This window comes from Ixodes scapularis, unplaced genomic scaffold (genome assembly GCF_016920785.2).
Source record: "Ixodes scapularis isolate PalLabHiFi unplaced genomic scaffold, ASM1692078v2 ptg001158l_1___fragment_1__unscaffolded, whole genome shotgun sequence".
In the NCBI taxonomy this organism is placed as follows: Eukaryota; Metazoa; Arthropoda; class Arachnida; order Ixodida; family Ixodidae; genus Ixodes; species Ixodes scapularis.
The window spans coordinates 511,149-528,050 of NW_024610106.1; the positions used below are offsets into that span (position 1 = coordinate 511,149).

Genomic DNA, 16,902 nt, shown 5'->3' on the forward strand with positions numbered 1-16,902 from the left:
ATGGGAGCTCGTTCGTGGTGCCGTGCCTCGCATCTCCCCTGTAGACCAAACTGACCATTTTAAACCGAAGCAGCGCCAACGGGCATGGCCTAAGAAGTATGAACGTAAGCACAGTATCTCTAACCCTGCCATGTCCACGATGTGTGAGCATCGACAGCTGCTGGAGGAAGCACGACAGGTTGAACCTTGCTTTCCCTCGGAGGGGTGGAAGGGAGATTTGTTTTTGAAGGCCTCGAAACTAAGCGCTCATCTAGCATGCTGCAAGGGCTTGATCGTGGACGGCGAGTATAGTTTAGATGACCGTCAAAGTTCTCTAAGGGGCCTGAGTACCCTTTAACAATTCCTGAGGGGTGTAAGAGACCCATCATAGCTTTTTGAGAGACCTGTGAGGTCTGTCCCAATCCTTTTCGTGAAACTACAGCCCCTATCAAAAATTATTTTAACGGGTCTCTAGGTCAGATCATGCGACCATTCAGGATACATTCCGTCGGGGAAGCCACTCGGCCATTTTGCAACGGGTTGCGCGACAAGTTTTAGAAATATAGGAGACATTCCCCAGTCCCTTCCCGTAGTGGCGCGGCCCCAGCGAAGAGAAAACGGGCACGCACGAAACAACCCGTTGTGGAAAGGACGTTGCTCCTCTCCACTTCAGCTCTTAGTTTTCACCATTTCCCCCTTCACACGTTTTGCTGTTTGATTGTAGATAACCTGTTTTAGTCAGTCGAAATACAGTCTTTGTCAGAATCTGGTCACCCTGTTTTTTCTCAGTTTTTGGAGACCAAGTGTCGCGTTTTCCGGGTTCAGGGTCTAGTTGGAGGAGTCCCGGCACACTTATGACACAGAGCTCTGCTTTTGCTGATTGTTTAAGGGCTTGCTTCGGTATCAAGGAGGCAGCCGGGCATGCTGCCTATATTTCGTGTGCAGGCTTTTTTGCCCCTACGTGCCGAACCTTGGTTTTCCCACGACAGGCTGTTTGTTACTTCCAGGATTGCATACGTCTGCTCCTTAAAAACCGACGCCCAGTTTGCGCTTTCCACTATTCCCTCGCTTCCTCCTCTCCCATGGTGAGGAGGAAATTCTGCCTTGCAGAATCTCGAGTCTGGTCGTCGGCCTTTAACCCCGAAACGCAGGGCCAAACGTAAAGATTCACAGAGGAAACCAGGTCCGGGAGACAGATGAGTCGATGGCCGTTAGGTCTCTCGCTAAGCCGGAGACAAGGTGCCTCTGGTTCTTGTAATCGTACCTCTCCCATGATGCTCACAGACCAGGCATGATACTCTGGAATGACTGGCATACTTTTCTTCTTGCTCGATCATCTCCGCTTACGTTTCTCAGCCCCAAAAACGTGCTTCGGTTGACATGCGCCGACAGTTCGGTTTTGCAGCGAAGAGCAGTTGGTTGGCGTCCTGCATTAGGCTATTTCCTACTTACACCAAAATTCATAGCATGCTAACCCAGGAGCCAAATAATTGTGGCCCGAGAGAGTCCGGCCCGAGCCAATGAGATTATTCTGTCTCCGTTAAAGCCCCAAGATCTGTACCATTCTTCCCACTAATGAATGTACTCTTATTCGACGTATCTTTTATTTTAAATGTAGAACCTGGGTATAACTGTAATATTTGTAACGCTGTCACTGGACCCATCAAGTGTTCATCTCGTAGTACGTAATCTGCCCACCCAAGTCTCCGATTACAAGCTACCAGCACTGGTTCAGGGATGAAAATGTTTGATAGCTCAAATTTCTTTGTGTAGCAGGAAAAAATGGTGCTTCTAGATAACTTTAAACGACCAATCTCAGTGGCGAATGGTCAGAGCAGCACAACTGACATTGCTAGGTCAGATATACTTACGAAACAAAAGATCTGGTGGCTGTTCCTTGTAGCCTCTACCCAAGATTGAGGTAAACAACAATGGGCGATGCAGGTTTGCAAGACATTATTTACATGGTTGAGCAAGCCAATTAAATTACCGACATAACATTTTTTCCTGCCAGTTTGACTTTCAATCAGCAGGTCCTCTCGAAAGTCATAAAACCATACCAGTAGCCCCATTTTAGTACAAGTGCACTTTCAGACAACTCCTGGAAATGTTATGCGAGAACATTCATGGCAAATACGGTTCCATTTTTGTCTGCAGGTGACAGATGCTACCTCTGGAGCCCTGGCTACTCACCCCTATTTCTGGCAACCCCAGCAAGAGGCAGCGCTCAACAACAGCGTGTTGAGCGGTGCGTCTTGTCGAGTCTGGCCTCGGCCAACACCGCTCAACACGCTGTTGTTGAGCAATGCATTGGTAAACTGAAAAACCAGTTCCGGTGCCTGCAGAAGTACCACGCTCTGCACTACGACCCAGAAAGAGCACGTAATTTAGCAACAGGATGTGCTATTCTGCACAATGTTTGCTTACACAGCTCCGTTCCGGAGTCTGCCCCAGACCCCTTTGTATAGGAAGAGTCTGACTGCGGGTACAATGATGACAGTAGCGACACCAACAGCGACACTGGCACTAGGAGCCTCAAAGAAAGAACACTAGCAATGCAGCGTCGGAAAGTCAGGAAGGTGGACGCCCTCTCTCATCGAGCTTGTCATGCTCTGCGGTGTTGGCATGCTTGCCGTAATCATTCAGCTCACTGGAGTCGCGCTGTGCAAGCTTAATCATATCTCATCAAAGACTGGGAAGCACAGAAGGTGTACAGTTCTACATATATGTAATGTGGGTGGCTGCACAAATTTTAGCTCTGATGTGGGAAAGTCAAATTTGGGGGTTTTACGTGCCCAACCTATGACGGGCATCTGGCACCTATGACGGGCATCTGGCACGCCCCAGCGGAGGACTGAGGATTAATTTGGACCACCTGCGGAGCTCGGTTACACAGTGCCTTCTCTGCAATAAGCCTCCGTCATATTGCGGGCACCTCGGTCGGGATTCGAACCCGCCACCTGCGGACCTGTAGGCCGGTGCTCTCGCCTCAGAGCCACCGAGGCGGCTTCTGATGTGGGAAATCACTTATTGGGTTGGGGTGAAGGCATGTTTTTGCATCCACATACATCACGTGCACGCAGAACTTCACACATTCTATGCTCACCAGTTCGTTGCAATGACATGCTCTTAAATCGTAATGCAGATATTTTTTTCTTCCTTTTTTACTTTTTTTGTTTCTCTTTATAAGCCTAAGCAGTCAATGTAGTCCACTTGTTTGCTCTCGTAAATGTCTCTGTCAGGGTTTCTTTTGGTACACATTTTCATAAAATTTGGCTGATAAAACACTGTGTTCAAAGAGGTTTTGACAGAGCTTTGGTGGGCCGATACAAATTTTTTTTTTTGAGTGGGTGCATTTTTTTAGTTCCACTACCTGCACCGGTGTGAAAAAGTGCAATGTGGTGTACTTCTGGCATGTGTAAGAAAGTGCAAGGTGGTGTACTTCTGGCATGTGTATCGAGATAGAACCGTAAATACATTGCCCTACAATTTTCTTCACCAGTGCAGGTGTGGCTAAAAAGATGCACCTAGAGTCGGTGACAGGTCAAGAACGAAGTGGAAGCTCCTCCCACCCTTTTCCACTTCAGCCGAGCAAACGTTAAAGGGCAACTCCGGTCCATACTTTCGGTTTTGGGATTATGACTGTTTTTAGTCCAGTCAGCGTCCCTGAACTGCAAGGTGCAATTTTTTTCTCGTTATTGTGCGTAGTTCTACAGATATGGACCCCTCAAAGTTTTGTTTGGGGCGCGGCCAACAAACCCGAAACTAGCCGCTCGAGGCTCCGGCAACGCTCGAAATCAACCGCTATGTGAACGTGACGTCAGGATCGTTCTCGTTCAACGAGCACGCACGCCGAGCGGCACCTACCTCTGTTGCGCTAGCCGTCTAAAGATAGGAGGTAAGCTGATTTTGTTTTAATTCTGTATACGTGGTAGTTATCCAGCATATGTAGCAAGGGCTAGTGCATATACCCAAAAGCTAGCGACTGGAAAACCCGTGAACTCGTACGATTCCGTACTCGGCGGCCGCCGCCATGCCTGCGCTATGCCGTACTCGTCGCTTGTATACCCAAAAGCTAGCGACTGGACAACAAGTGAACTCGTTCGGTGCCGTACTCTGCGGCTGTCGCCGTGTGTGTGGTCTTCCGTACTCGTCGCTAGACCTAAATTGTCATCGGGGCTCTGTGGATGGAGCGGCGTTGCTCTACGCTGTGCTGCCAGTGACGTACAGTACTGGGGGCCCTCTCACTTTCGCGCTGCGGGTCAGTCCCAGACACGAAGCTTTGAGGCTCTACGGCGCGAGCTGCGGCGTCCGAACACACGAGTGCTGGGCTGTACGCCTCTGTTTTTTCGTTCTTTTTTCCTCGGGCGCATAAAAGCCGAAGTCCAAAGTCCACTCATCGAACAGCGTTCACCCACACTTTCTTCAATTTCCGGTCCGTTCGAAACTTGTGAAGAAGCACCTCCGGGTTGCACAGCGGGTTGTTTGAGCAGCCCACAGCGCTACAAGTTGCGCTCGGCATCTTTCGAGGAACAGCTGGGCAGTCTTGGGCGCACCGAGTTGCTCGCTAAAACGAGTCTTGAAGTCCTCACAAGCAAATAAACAAAAATCTATACCGAAGCTACACGGGCTACAGATAAAAGCAACGGCTAAACACGCCAATCGCAAGCCGAAGTAGCTGTGGTAGTGGCTCAAAGAAGCGCACTACGCGCAACTCCTGGACCAGAGGAAAAAAAGAGAAGGATACTGACGTCACGGCCCAATGTTGCTTTGGCGATCGACAAACCGCTTGCCGCCCGCTAAGGAGCAGCGGCTTGCGGCGGGTCGCATTTTTATTATCGGCATTAGTTGAGAATGCGGCGTCCCACGGACGTAATATTTTGGCTGGGGTCGTAATTTGCAGAGCAGTCGCTTTCTTGTATGGGATCGCCATTGTCGCGGCTTGGTTTGATGGCAGAGTTATTGCTTTTTGGTGACACCATGTTCCAAAACTTCCTTGGGTTACCATTCAAAATAAACAGCGAGTCATAAAAACAAAACTTAGCCAATTTCAACTTTTTATTGTAGTTTTTAAGGGCAAAGTTATAAGCACCCAAAGCTTGAGGTGTTAACACGTTTAGCCTTTGCAAATAGCCTTTTCTTGTTATGCAAAAAGAGCAGCATTTTGGTGAACCATGGGTTATTTGAATCAGTGCATACTCAGGCTGTCGGAACAAACATATTTATAAGACTGTTCATTTTAGCTTTAAATAATGCCGGTTTCCTCTACTGATGGAAGAGGACAATTTAAATGTAATGGTCAAAAAAGATTGTCAACCCATGATCTATTCATCTATAATCAGCCTCATTATAATCGCGAATGATCTTGGAAATAGAATGTTTGACGAGAACGGAGTGGCAAGTCGACATGTTGTAACCTATAATCACGGAGCCCGGCGCAGTATTGAATGGACTTGACAAGGTCCGGTGACGTAGTTAGTGCAGGGGTGGAACTCACGAAATGTCCTTGGGAACAGCCACGGGAGCAACTGAAACAGCTGTTTAGGAGCAGGTTGGGAGCAGCTAAAACTATGTTCTGGAGCAGGCTAGGAGCAGCTCAGATCAGTTTTCATTGCACTTCAGCTTGTGTCTTAGACACGCACGGGAGCAATTTCAATAGCGCTGAGCAGCACAGATGAACATGAGTGGTTAGGGACCTAGGTAGATGGGATAACAGTGTAAAAGGTGTGAAAACTTGAAACTTTGTGAGCCTCTATACTTTCCAGACTCGTACGTAACGTGTTACAAGATTACTTGTAATTGATTATTTTTACTGCAATTTTGTGACGCTTCGATTACTTCCTTTAAGGGGTAATGATCTTTTTAGTTGAACTAATTTTTTGCTGTAATCGATTACAAAATTACCCCCCATTACAATCTTCCTCATTTCTTTTTTTTTTTTTTTGGGGGGGGGGGGGGAGGGAGTTGGAGTTATTCAGCTCCGGGCAACGGGCTTTTTTTTTTTCGAAATTATTAAGCACGAGGCTGTGAGGATTAGTAGGCCACTTTACTATGCTTCTTTTTTGTGGGTACATTTTTATTTCTACACCGGAGACTACTTATGGGTATGAAAAATGACTTTATCTAGCCTCTTGTGAAGGATTAGGTGTGTGCCATCACTCACTCAGCTTTAAGCGCGAAACACACGTACAACCAAACCGTCCGATCCGACGTGCGGACTGCCGGAATGACCTTGGGGGGCGAGGGGGTTCCGCAGCATCGGAGAGCGTTGAAAACCCTTGCCTCCGACCGTCGTATTGCGCGGTCAGACGTCGGATCGGACGGTTTGGTTGTACGTGTGTTTCGCGCTTTAAGCAAAAACAGTCGAGGCTTTCTTTTTTTTTTTCTTTAACAACTGAGCGCGAGATTCCACGGATTATGCTATCATAAAAAAAGTTTGAATGAAAAGTAACGTGGGAAGTAATTGCTTACTTTAGAGTAATTTTTCGATTACTTCTTTGAGGCTGTAATTGTAATTGTAGTCGGGTACTTTATACAGCAAAGTGATTGTAACTGTCATCGGTTACTTTTTCAGTGACGGGTACAAGTCTGATTATTTTCTTAGTGGCTTTCAGCTGCTCAAAATGCAAACCAGCTCTGCTTATCACACAACCCACACGTGCTCGACATAGTACTTATATGTGCGAACCACGTGACGTGCGTAAGCAACGGACGCGGAGTTGCGCGGAGGAACAGGGCACCAAATTTCGAGTTTATCCTATTGTGCAACTGAATATCGAAGCAGCAGACTACGATTAAGGAAGTTATCGTATTCGAAGTGACAAGCAGGTGCAAGGTTAAAGTACACCAAACAGATCTACCGATCGCGTGAAAGCTGCTGGCCGGCAAGGTTTCGGATCGGATCACGTTTCAGTTCTATCAAATCACGATTTATCTTGCGGGAACGCGGTTCCAACTTCTAACGATAAAGTACTAAAAGTTTGAGGACACATGCGAAGTAAAAAAACATTTTTTTTGTAAACAGACCAGATGGAAAAAGAATGTTATAAAATAAAATTAGAACGAAGAAAAAAAAATTTTAGAGCTATATTGACGGCACAAAATGATTTTGTAGTTGCGCCCGTGGGAGCCGCCGCAAGTCATGTGATAGACCTGTGCGCCGTCTCAAAGTCGACTCACAGTCACGCCGCCGCTGCACGCTGAGCGTGGTGCGCCGCCGTCAACTCATTTCTCCACACCGCCACCGCCGCGCAAGTTTGTCTACCCCGCAGCGCTGCCGCCGTCATCTGACCGGCACACAGGTCTATCACGTCTGCTTCCGCTTTTTCAGGAGCTTTCTTTGGGTTCGAAAAGTTACCGATTAATCTTTGTGTTTTGTTGCACTTGAAATAAAGATGAATAACTAACTTTTAGAGACCATAGGAAGCTTCCGATAGAGCGGAAGCACCACGTGACAAATAGCGACCAGTCACGTGACAACTAGCAGCCACTTTTCCGCAGCGCCCGCCGGCGCCAACTACAAATTCGTATAGCGCCGTGAATATAGCTCTTAAAATTTTTATTTTCCTTGTGAATTCCTTTTATGACTTCCTTTTCCCAACCAGGCTGTTTAAAAAAACTTTATTAGTCCTTTGCATGTGTCCTTTAAGAAGTGCTCGAGCTTCCTTAGGCTTCCTTGCTGGAAATCCTTTGTATTCCTGTTACTAACAAGTGCACCAAGTGAGACACTTCGGCCATTATTGAACACTTTGAATAAACAAATATGAATAGTTGGAAGATGTTACAAAGCAGTCTACATTGATAAAAATTCCTTCTTTCTGCATGTCAAGTTCGCTTGTGGCGTAATCTAAGATTACTACGACATACCAGTTAAGGAAAGTTGGTCTTCAAATGCGGACACCACACGCGAGCCACAGCGACCTACAATGGGGAGCAGTGCCACGCTTGAGAAGCCCATCGAGGCACAGATGTTGTTTGGTCTAGCCACAGTTTACAAAATGGCCGCTGCAGCAAGAACAGCGGGACTGCGACTGCTCGCTTTTAACAATTCTGCAAAGCGGACACCTATGGCAGTTTTTCAACTGAGATGTTCAAGTAACGGTGGTGTAACCCGTGCCAAAAATGAAATGGAGCATAGAGACCCACTTTATTCGGCTGGCGGATGGAGATTCTGCACACCGACGAGTGAAGCACTAGCGAAGTCAGTGCGGACGACTGGTGCGCACTTGCTGCTGCTTGTCCCTCTACAGCCTGCAGGAAAAGGGGAGCGCATTATGCACAAAATGCAAACTGTTACGCAACACATTAGTAAAGTTAAAAGCACGCCAGAGGTTTTCAGACGCGTTGCAAGCAATACAATAGGAAACTTTTGCCAAACAACTTTTCACCTTGGTAAGCTCTGTGCAGTCATGTTGCAGAGCAGTTTTCACCATTCACCTTATTAGATTACTCGTAGACAACGAGTTACTGGCATTTTAGGTGCTCCTAAAGCACAGAAGAAAAGAGAATGGCTGTGTTAACGAAAGAAGTCGAGAAGTCTGATCAAAGGCGTATGTGGGGCGAGTAAATCCACCCTTACTCTGTTCTCTTTCCCCTTTGGAGCTGCCTTGGTGGCGTCCTTGCCTGCGCTTGCGAATGATGCATTTTAGTTACACTGACGGCAGAGTTGCCGCGTGACAAGTCCTTCAGTAACGAGGCCAGTTTCCTATAATTACACGAACACACGCTGGTGGCGGAATATTATTTATTTGTTTCTTTAGTTACTTAGAATTACCCTCAAGGCCCCGAAGGGCATTACAGAGGGGAGTGCATGGTTAGTACAGTTCTGATTTTAGCGTTATCGGTGATGGTGACAATATCATCTGGAAGGCCATTCCAGTCTACAATAGCTTCTGGTAGAAGGGAATGTTGAAATGGTCTTGGGAAGGGTAATCTTGCACGAATGATCGAGTCTTGCAGAGATATAGCTGGGCTGGCTGAGGAGAGACTGTCGTAATGGTTCCGAATAGTACATTTTATGGAAAGGCAAAGACGGGAAATTCTGCGACGAACGGAAAGATCAGGAAGAGCTAATTGACATTTCATTGCAGTGACACAAGAAAAGCGAGACTAATTAGAAAAAATAAATCGAGCAGCACGATTCTGGACAGATTCGATTTGCGTTAGTTAAAAAAAGACTGATGTGGGTGCCAGATAGCTGAAGCATACTCTAGTTTAGGGCGAACAAGCATGGCGTAAAGGAGACGTTTAAGGATAGAAAAGGCAGAGTTGAAATTGCGACAAACAAAACCGAGTGAGCGGTTTGAGGATGATATTGTCTCGTCGACATGAACATTCCTGGATATATTAGTGGTTAAACGAACGCCTAGATATTTTTACTGTGTAGCAGTCAGAATGGTAGTGCCATTGAATGTTAACGAGTTTAAGGGCTGGAAGCAAGAATGTGTAAAGCAAAGGTGTGTGCATTTGCTAATGTTGAGACACATCTGCCATGTGTGACACACTGCTTCAAGAGCTTTTTTATATAACTTGCGATTCAAATAAAATGAAATTTACATGGCTTATTTGGCATTACAATCGGACTACAAATATGTACTTTGTTTTGAGGTAACCTAATTAGATTTATTAATATTAAAAATTTAATTTGCAATGATTATGGAAAGGATTAACGCAAATTAAAATACTGAGCTCAGAAAATAAACATAGATCAGTGAACTGAGAGGTATGTGCAATCCAATAAGGTATAAATGAAAGCTCTAGGATGATTTATAAATTACTTATGACACTTTTGAACCTTCCAGTTTCAAAATCATTTTTTGCCGGATGCCTAAAAGGCACCCACAAAAAGCCTGACAGCCTATTTAATATATTTGTAGCCCTCATTCAATATGTCGAAAATCCTTCAGGACAAGATGATAAGTGCTTGCCAAACTTCAAAAAACACATTTTTAAAAATGTGTTTTCTTAGTAAAATTTTGCTTCAAAGAGCAGTGTCTCCCCTTAAATGCCGTTCTGGAGTGCAACATGGTCATATGGGTTTTTTATTAGTCTATAAACAGCACAGGTCATCAGTGAAAAGATGAACAGAGGATGAGATGTGAAGAGGGAGATCATTAATGTAGATTAAAAAGAGCAAAGGCCCAAGCACAATTTCCTGTGGAACACCGGAAGAAACGGGAGAGAAAGAGGAGGATGTGCTGTTAGTGAAAACGAATTGAGAGCGATGAATAAGGAATGATTCAATCCACTTAGGAACATGAGGATCTAGTTTTAGGAAAGAAAGTTTAAGAAGAATGCGATTGTCCGGGACTTTAGCAAAAACTTTGGCGAAATTAAGCAAAACAGCGTCAGTAGGAAAGCCGGTGTCAAGATTTTTAAACAAATCGTTAGTTAGAATAAGTAGTTGGGTCCCAATAGAAAGGCGTTTCCAGAGGCCATGCTGCACATTGGTGAAGAAATTGCAGGAATCCAGGAAGTTAATCAGGTGCCTGTAAATGACATGCTCGAGGATCTTGTAGAGGCAGGTGAGTGATATTGGCCTACTTACTAATTTTCCGGTCAGAGGGCAACACCCCTGTGTCCACGGACTGCTCAAATATCTTTGAGGTAAAGACCGGATGAAAATTTAGTGTTAGTGAGAGCCTTCGTAATGATTTCCTCTATGCCACATGATGGAGATATTTTGAGGGTTTCTATACCGCTGAAAACACCCTGAATGTTTATAACAATTGAATCCATTGGAAAATCATTCTCTATAACAGGAGAAATTCCAGTAATGGGTGTAGAAATAGTGAAAGCATCAGAAAACGCACTATTTAAATATTCACACATTCACTATTCAATATGTTATTACAAGAGCTATTCACTAGATTAATTTCAGAGTACAAATCTCCAAAATTTGCGAGGGTTGTTTATTAACATATTAGGTAGAGTTTGCAGAAAGAATGTCTGCTTAGAGTTATCAGAAAGAATGTGTGCTAACACCCCTTTAACATAGTTTTTTATTCGGAAGAGCAAGTGGCAAGCTTAGGCCAAGTATTTCCTTTTTTAGCGCTCCTGAAACATCTTTTCTTTTTATGAGATAAACGATGAAGTGGATTATTGAACCACGGTTTAGACGTAGTAGTTCGGATTGTCGAGCACAGTATGGTAATTTTCAATAAGTTGAAAAAATTTTGTCTCAAGGCTTGCCAATTTTCATTAGCATTATGGCACTGGACGGTTTCATTGAAATAAACAAAATAAAGCCTTCGCTGTTGGACACTTCAAATACACATACAAATCATATCTGGTTTCAGTTTGAGTCTAAGAACACTGCCTTCTAACTTAACTGGCTAAAGTAGGGTTGACCAAAATCAGCCTAACAACAATAATTGGGAGTGCACTACACTACAGTTCTCTTAACACCTACGCTTGCAAGTCGACGGAGTGCATCGACTGCCTCTCTCTGCACGAGCAGCATTTCCTGCTGAACTGCCAGCTGCTGCTGCTGGGTGGCCAGCAGACCCTGCTGTGTGGCCAGCAGTTCTCGCTGGACAGCCAGCTGGTCCTGCCGAATGGACAGCAGATCCCGTGCCGTATCAACTCCAGACCGTTCGTACCATTCGGTGGTAGGGGGCATGCCACTTGCGCAGGACGTTCCTCCTCTCCTCCCTTTGCCATGTCGCCTTCAGCCACAGACCCCTGCATAATATAATTCAACTATGTAACACGCCACAAGGCTATACAGCCCTTCTAGTTATACCTGTGTCTAATAGCATCTGTGTCTAACAGCACCCTAAACTCAATATTATTTTTTTTTTCGAATGTCACGGATTTATTGTCTCCGAGTGGGTCTAGAAATGTGCTGCAGCCCCGATATCCAAGCTTTCGTGGAAAACACCACGAGGCAATACATTCGCACCACATTGTTTTGTACATTAGTGTTCAATAAGGTAAAAAGCAACATGGTGTCTGCTCATGATCCAAGAGATTCACGGTACTTATCGAAGCTGCTGCTGCAGCCGTGAAGTCCCACAGCGGCGCGTCCACTGTCGGGGGCGCACGCCCGCCCCCTCGAGAGAAATCCGTCCCCACAAAAAATAATAATTTTTCTTGCTCCGCGTTTAGGGACGGCCCATCACTCGCGCCTCCACCGGCATACCTGCCAACCTGTGGACATTAAAATTCGTAAAACTCACGCAATTGCGGGGGGGGGGGGGGGCTGTTTCGCAAGGTGGCAAGGCTTAATGTCAGCCTTGTCACCGTGCAAAACGCTTACGTTACACGTGCACGTGCTACAGAATCCAAACTTCTCTCCTTTTTGGACGGCACAAAGCACTGGAATTCCGACGTGTAGGACTTCAAGAACACCTGAAAGTACCTCTTTTTAGGTTTGGAATTTGCCATTGCACCGCGAAGCCACCGCAACCAGAGGAATGCTATGATTACACGTGTAACAAACACAGACGCTGCACTTCTCGCCTCGAAACTGGCCGAAACAGAGGCCCAACCACGTCTGAACACGCCAAACCAACATGCGCCGCCAAACACACAAACAAAGGCTTTGGGCTTTGGATTGATTTTGGATATGTGGCCCCCGGATAGACGGATAGTAAAAACCACAACGCTGCCGTGGACGGCACCTGTCGCCCTCTTGTGGCAGTGTGAGGTACCGCCAGCAACGGTTTTACGAAAAAAATGTAAAAAAAAATAGAAATGAAAAAAGTATCTTTTTTTCGTAAAATTTGAAGCAAGATTCGTAAAATCGCAGAATTAGTCCCAATTCATACATTTTACAAAAAATTCGGAAGAGTTGGCAGGTTTGCACCGGTCTTCTGTTAGGGACACGAGACTCTCAGGTCGCAAGCCCACGTCTGGCATGCACGTGAGTTCCAGAAAGTTATTCTTTATGGCCGAATGGCATTTAACTCTCAAACTATTACGCCCCATAGTGTATCTCGCTCCTCCTTGGTAACAAAGCTCTCTGTAGCAGTCCCCGAGAAAACTCGACTTTCACCGAGAAAGTCCAGGAGAAGCGCAAACTGTCGTGCCGAGACGTAGCGACCTAGCTTGCGCTTCTTAGCGTTGTCGGCCACAACTGTCTTCGCAACGTAAAGGGTTGTAGTTAACGTTGATTGTATTGCCGCGCGCAGGGTCACGGACTTCTAGTACTTTCTCGTTTATTCTTGCTCCGGACCTAACTTCTGTCGTTTATCCCTGCTTATGTTGTTCTAGAAAGTGCGTGTACATTCTCGCCGCGAGCGCGCTACGCTCGAACCTTCTCCGCCGAATCTTCGAGATAGTGACTCACTCTAGATAAGACGCCGCTCGCGACCTTGTCGAGTCAGTCTCGCCTCTGCGCTCGATCCTGCGGTTTCGCCGATATCGACGCCCGCGACGCTCTGCTGTTTTCTTTTGTACCCTTTTAATGTGGCGAACTTGTGCCAAAAATAAAAGGGTACAAAAGAAATCAGCAGAGCGTCGCGAGCGTCGATATCGGCGAAACCGCAGGATCGAGCACAGAGGCGAGACTGACTCGACAAGGTCGCGAGCGGCGTCTTATCTAGAGTGAGTCACTATCTCGAAGATTCGGCGGAGAAGGTTCGAGCGTAGCGCGCTCGCGGCGAGAATGTACACGCACTTTCTAGAACAACATAAGCAGGGATAAACGACAGAAGTTAGGTCCGGAGCAAGAATAAACGAGAAAGTACTAGAAGTCCGTGACCCTGCGCGCGGCATTATCCCCCCCTTTAAAAGCGCATCGTCCCGATGCAGCACAAAACAAAAAAACAAAAAAAACAAAAAAAACAGAAATCCTTAACAAAATGGTAGCAAAATCGCGAGCCACAGTTCACAGTTCTCAGTTCACTCGTCGACAAGAGTAGAAAGTTCTATCGTTCGTAATACGGCTTCAGCCGGACGACGTGCACCACCTCGGAACGCGCCCATCTGCAAGACGTCAGCCGCGACCCGAGGTGGTGCACGTCGTCCGGCTGAAGCCGTATTACGAACGATAGAACTTTCTACTCTTGTCGACGAGTGAACTGAGAACTGTGAACTGTGGCTCGCGATTTTGCTACCGTTTTGTTAAGGATTTGTGTTTTTTTGTTTTTTTTTTTGTTTTTTTGTTTTGTGCTGCATCGGGACGATGCGCTTTTAAAGGGGGGGATAATGCCGCGCGCAGGGTCACGGACTTCTAGTACTTTCTCGTTTATTCTTGCTCCGGACCTAACTTCTGTCGTTTATCCCTGCTTATGTTGTTCTAGAAAGTGCGTGTACATTCTCGCCGCGAGCGCGCTACGCTCGAACCTTCTCCGCCGAATCTTCGAGATAGTGACTCACTCTAGATAAGACGCCGCTCGCGACCTTGTCGAGTCAGTCTCGCCTCTGCGCTCGATCCTGCGGTTTCGCCGATATCGACGCCCGCGACGCTCTGCTGTTTTCTTTTGTACCCTTTTATTTTTGGCACAAGTTCGCCACATTAAACGTTTATTTCTTCTTGTTCATTTTCTGTTTTCTTTTGGTCACCACCCGTGACAGTATTCATTATTTCAGTACATTAGGTACTAATTCATGCAACCAGATTTCAGGAATATATTTTTTTAATTTTGTCTCATGCTATTCATTTTGCCAACTTAAAAATAATATTTTTACTGTTATACTCACCGCGGTGTTTTGAGATTCTTAGTGGGGACACTTTAAGGGAAAAATCCCGATAGAGTTTCAACTCAGTCGTGCGTGTTGACCGACGTCACAATGGAGTTGGTTCGCCGGTGGAGTTTGCCAAAGATGGAGATGAAGCTGCTGCCATTGGCAATCCCACGAAGGAGATTCACCACTGCTTCTTTCAGCATAGACAGACGGGCGATGAGGTCAGAGGGGATGCACCTACCGAAGAAGCTGCATCACAGAGGCTAGCCTCACCACGTCATGTCATGGCCCTGCTCTTTTCAGCATGTTATTTATTATATTGCGCCAGAAAGCCAGCGACATCAGTACCTGGGCTAGTTGGTGCCACTGATCTCTGTTGTAGTAAGCTGGATCACGGATCGAGGCTCGTCTTAATAGGGAGGAGTGGTGCCACCAGCGCCCATCACTTGACATTGGCTAATGCATAAAACTCTATGGGAAAGACAAAAAAAAGTGACGTTCCCCCGCTCGTAAACTGTTGTCGTCACTGAATCTTTTGGCTGCTGTCGGGAAGCCTGTCAAATAGCTAGTGCACAAACATTAAATCTGACAACCCTCGCGGTTGTTATATAGAAATGTTTTGTTGTCGAGAGTGACTCTACTGGGCAAAAAATGTAGAGCAGCTCACTGAGAAGAGAGTTACCTAGAGGTACCTCGGAGTCGGTGGCGGTTTCAATGAGTCGGGTTTAGCAGGTGACAAGCTTGAAGGCTCTGCTATGATTTCGCTCACTCCCGGAAAGACGCTGCCAATATGGAACTTTGTTGACGTTCAGCAACTTCTGGGCTCCCCCACGACGGCATTATTGACAGCAAGTTTATTTGTTCACTCCACCACGAGAGCAAGCTTGCCAGATCAGCCATGGGTGCTATAGCACAATATTTTAATGGGCATTCGAATGCTTGAGAAATCGCAATTCAACCTCCAAACACAATATAAAATTATTGCAGCACATCGTAAAATACATGCCTTCGAACACTGTGTAGAAGCTTTAATTTCCTTCTTTTGTGTGTTTCTCCCATAGACTTGCGTGTATACACGACTTGCATTGACGTCACATCAGCCACCATTGCTGCGGACCATGCTCCAGTGCCCGTACCTTCCGGAGCACACATTTAGGACCAATGAATTTCTTCCTCTCGGAGAACTTTGCGGAGAAGAACAGATTCGATGCTGCCAAAATGTATGTTCCAGAGGGTACGGGCACAGGAATGGTATGGAGCCATATGACGTCCCGTGCAAGGCACGTATTGCTTGGTGCCAAGCAATGGCTGCCGGTGGCGCCACCGACAGACTTCCGATTTGAATCCAGCCTACTACAATAGAGACCAGTGGTTGGTCCACGCTTCAAGAAAATTGGTCTATGCGTAGGTTTACTCAGCTGCACAAATTTCCGTAGAACTATGGCAGCAGTTGAAGAAACGTTTAGGGTTCCTGCCACATGACAATGTTGGATGCGCAAGAAGCAAATGCCCGTGGCTCAGAGTCCGGTAGAGGCAAATGTGCAGCCCTCCCCGTCGCAACCTCCGAGGCGGAGTTGTGGAATTGCACACAACTGTTTTTAACACTTCGACAAGTCGCGCGAGCGAGTTGCGTGAACTGCTCGTGCCGCAGAGCACGTGAGCTCGGCAGCTGTCCAGAGTGATGAGCGAAGATTGTGGAATCAGGGCTGCCGAAGCGGCATGTACAGCCGTTACGATCAGACAGGAGCACGTCGCTTTGAAGAAAGCAGGCCAGCAGATAAGAAAGGACGTGGTTGCACACTGCACAGTTCTGACGTCACCCGTGATAAAGTTTTCGTGTCATCGACCTCCAGACCAAGCGGGCAGAGCTATACGTAGAGACCATGGTGTAATACGCCACGTCCTGTCCAGTTCTCCCTTCTTTTTCGTCTCTGTTGTTTTGGTGTTTTACATCATGATGCAAAACCAACTAGCCCAACTAGCCATCCTTATACACCTTTCCAAAAAACACTCAACCCCAGGGGCAACAAACTGTTTTCGAGCCCAGTCACTGAGTTTGAGGCTAGACTCTCACCAGCGTCCCTCCTAACCCTAACCGAGTGGACTGTGATGTCAATAGGCGCAGCCTGTGTAGGCGCAGTTTCAAACACTGCTGGCGTATAAATTATCGTCGTTTCCCGCTATATTTTGTGTTTCATGCTACATGTATTTTCCAGAGGACATTGAGAAAGAATTGTCCCACATTAAAAAAAAAAAAAAAAAAAAAAAACTAAACTATTTTTGTTGGGTACG

General features: G+C 46.3%; 1 long non-coding RNA gene across 2 annotated transcripts; it reads right to left on the minus strand.

Moving 5' to 3' along the window:
- Positions 1-8,169: 8,169 nt before the first annotated feature.
- LOC121834409 lies at positions 8,170-12,488 on the minus strand. 2 transcript variants are annotated; one of them, XR_006077197.1, is made up of 3 exons: positions 12,341-12,488; positions 11,390-11,661; positions 8,170-8,229 (listed from the first exon to the last, which is right to left on the minus strand). It is a non-coding gene; the product is annotated as an uncharacterized LOC121834409 (long non-coding RNA). The 2 variants fall into 2 exon arrangements; XR_006077198.1 differs by lacking the exon at positions 8,170-8,229 and adding an exon at positions 10,532-10,577.
- Positions 12,489-16,902: the final 4,414 nt, after the last annotated feature.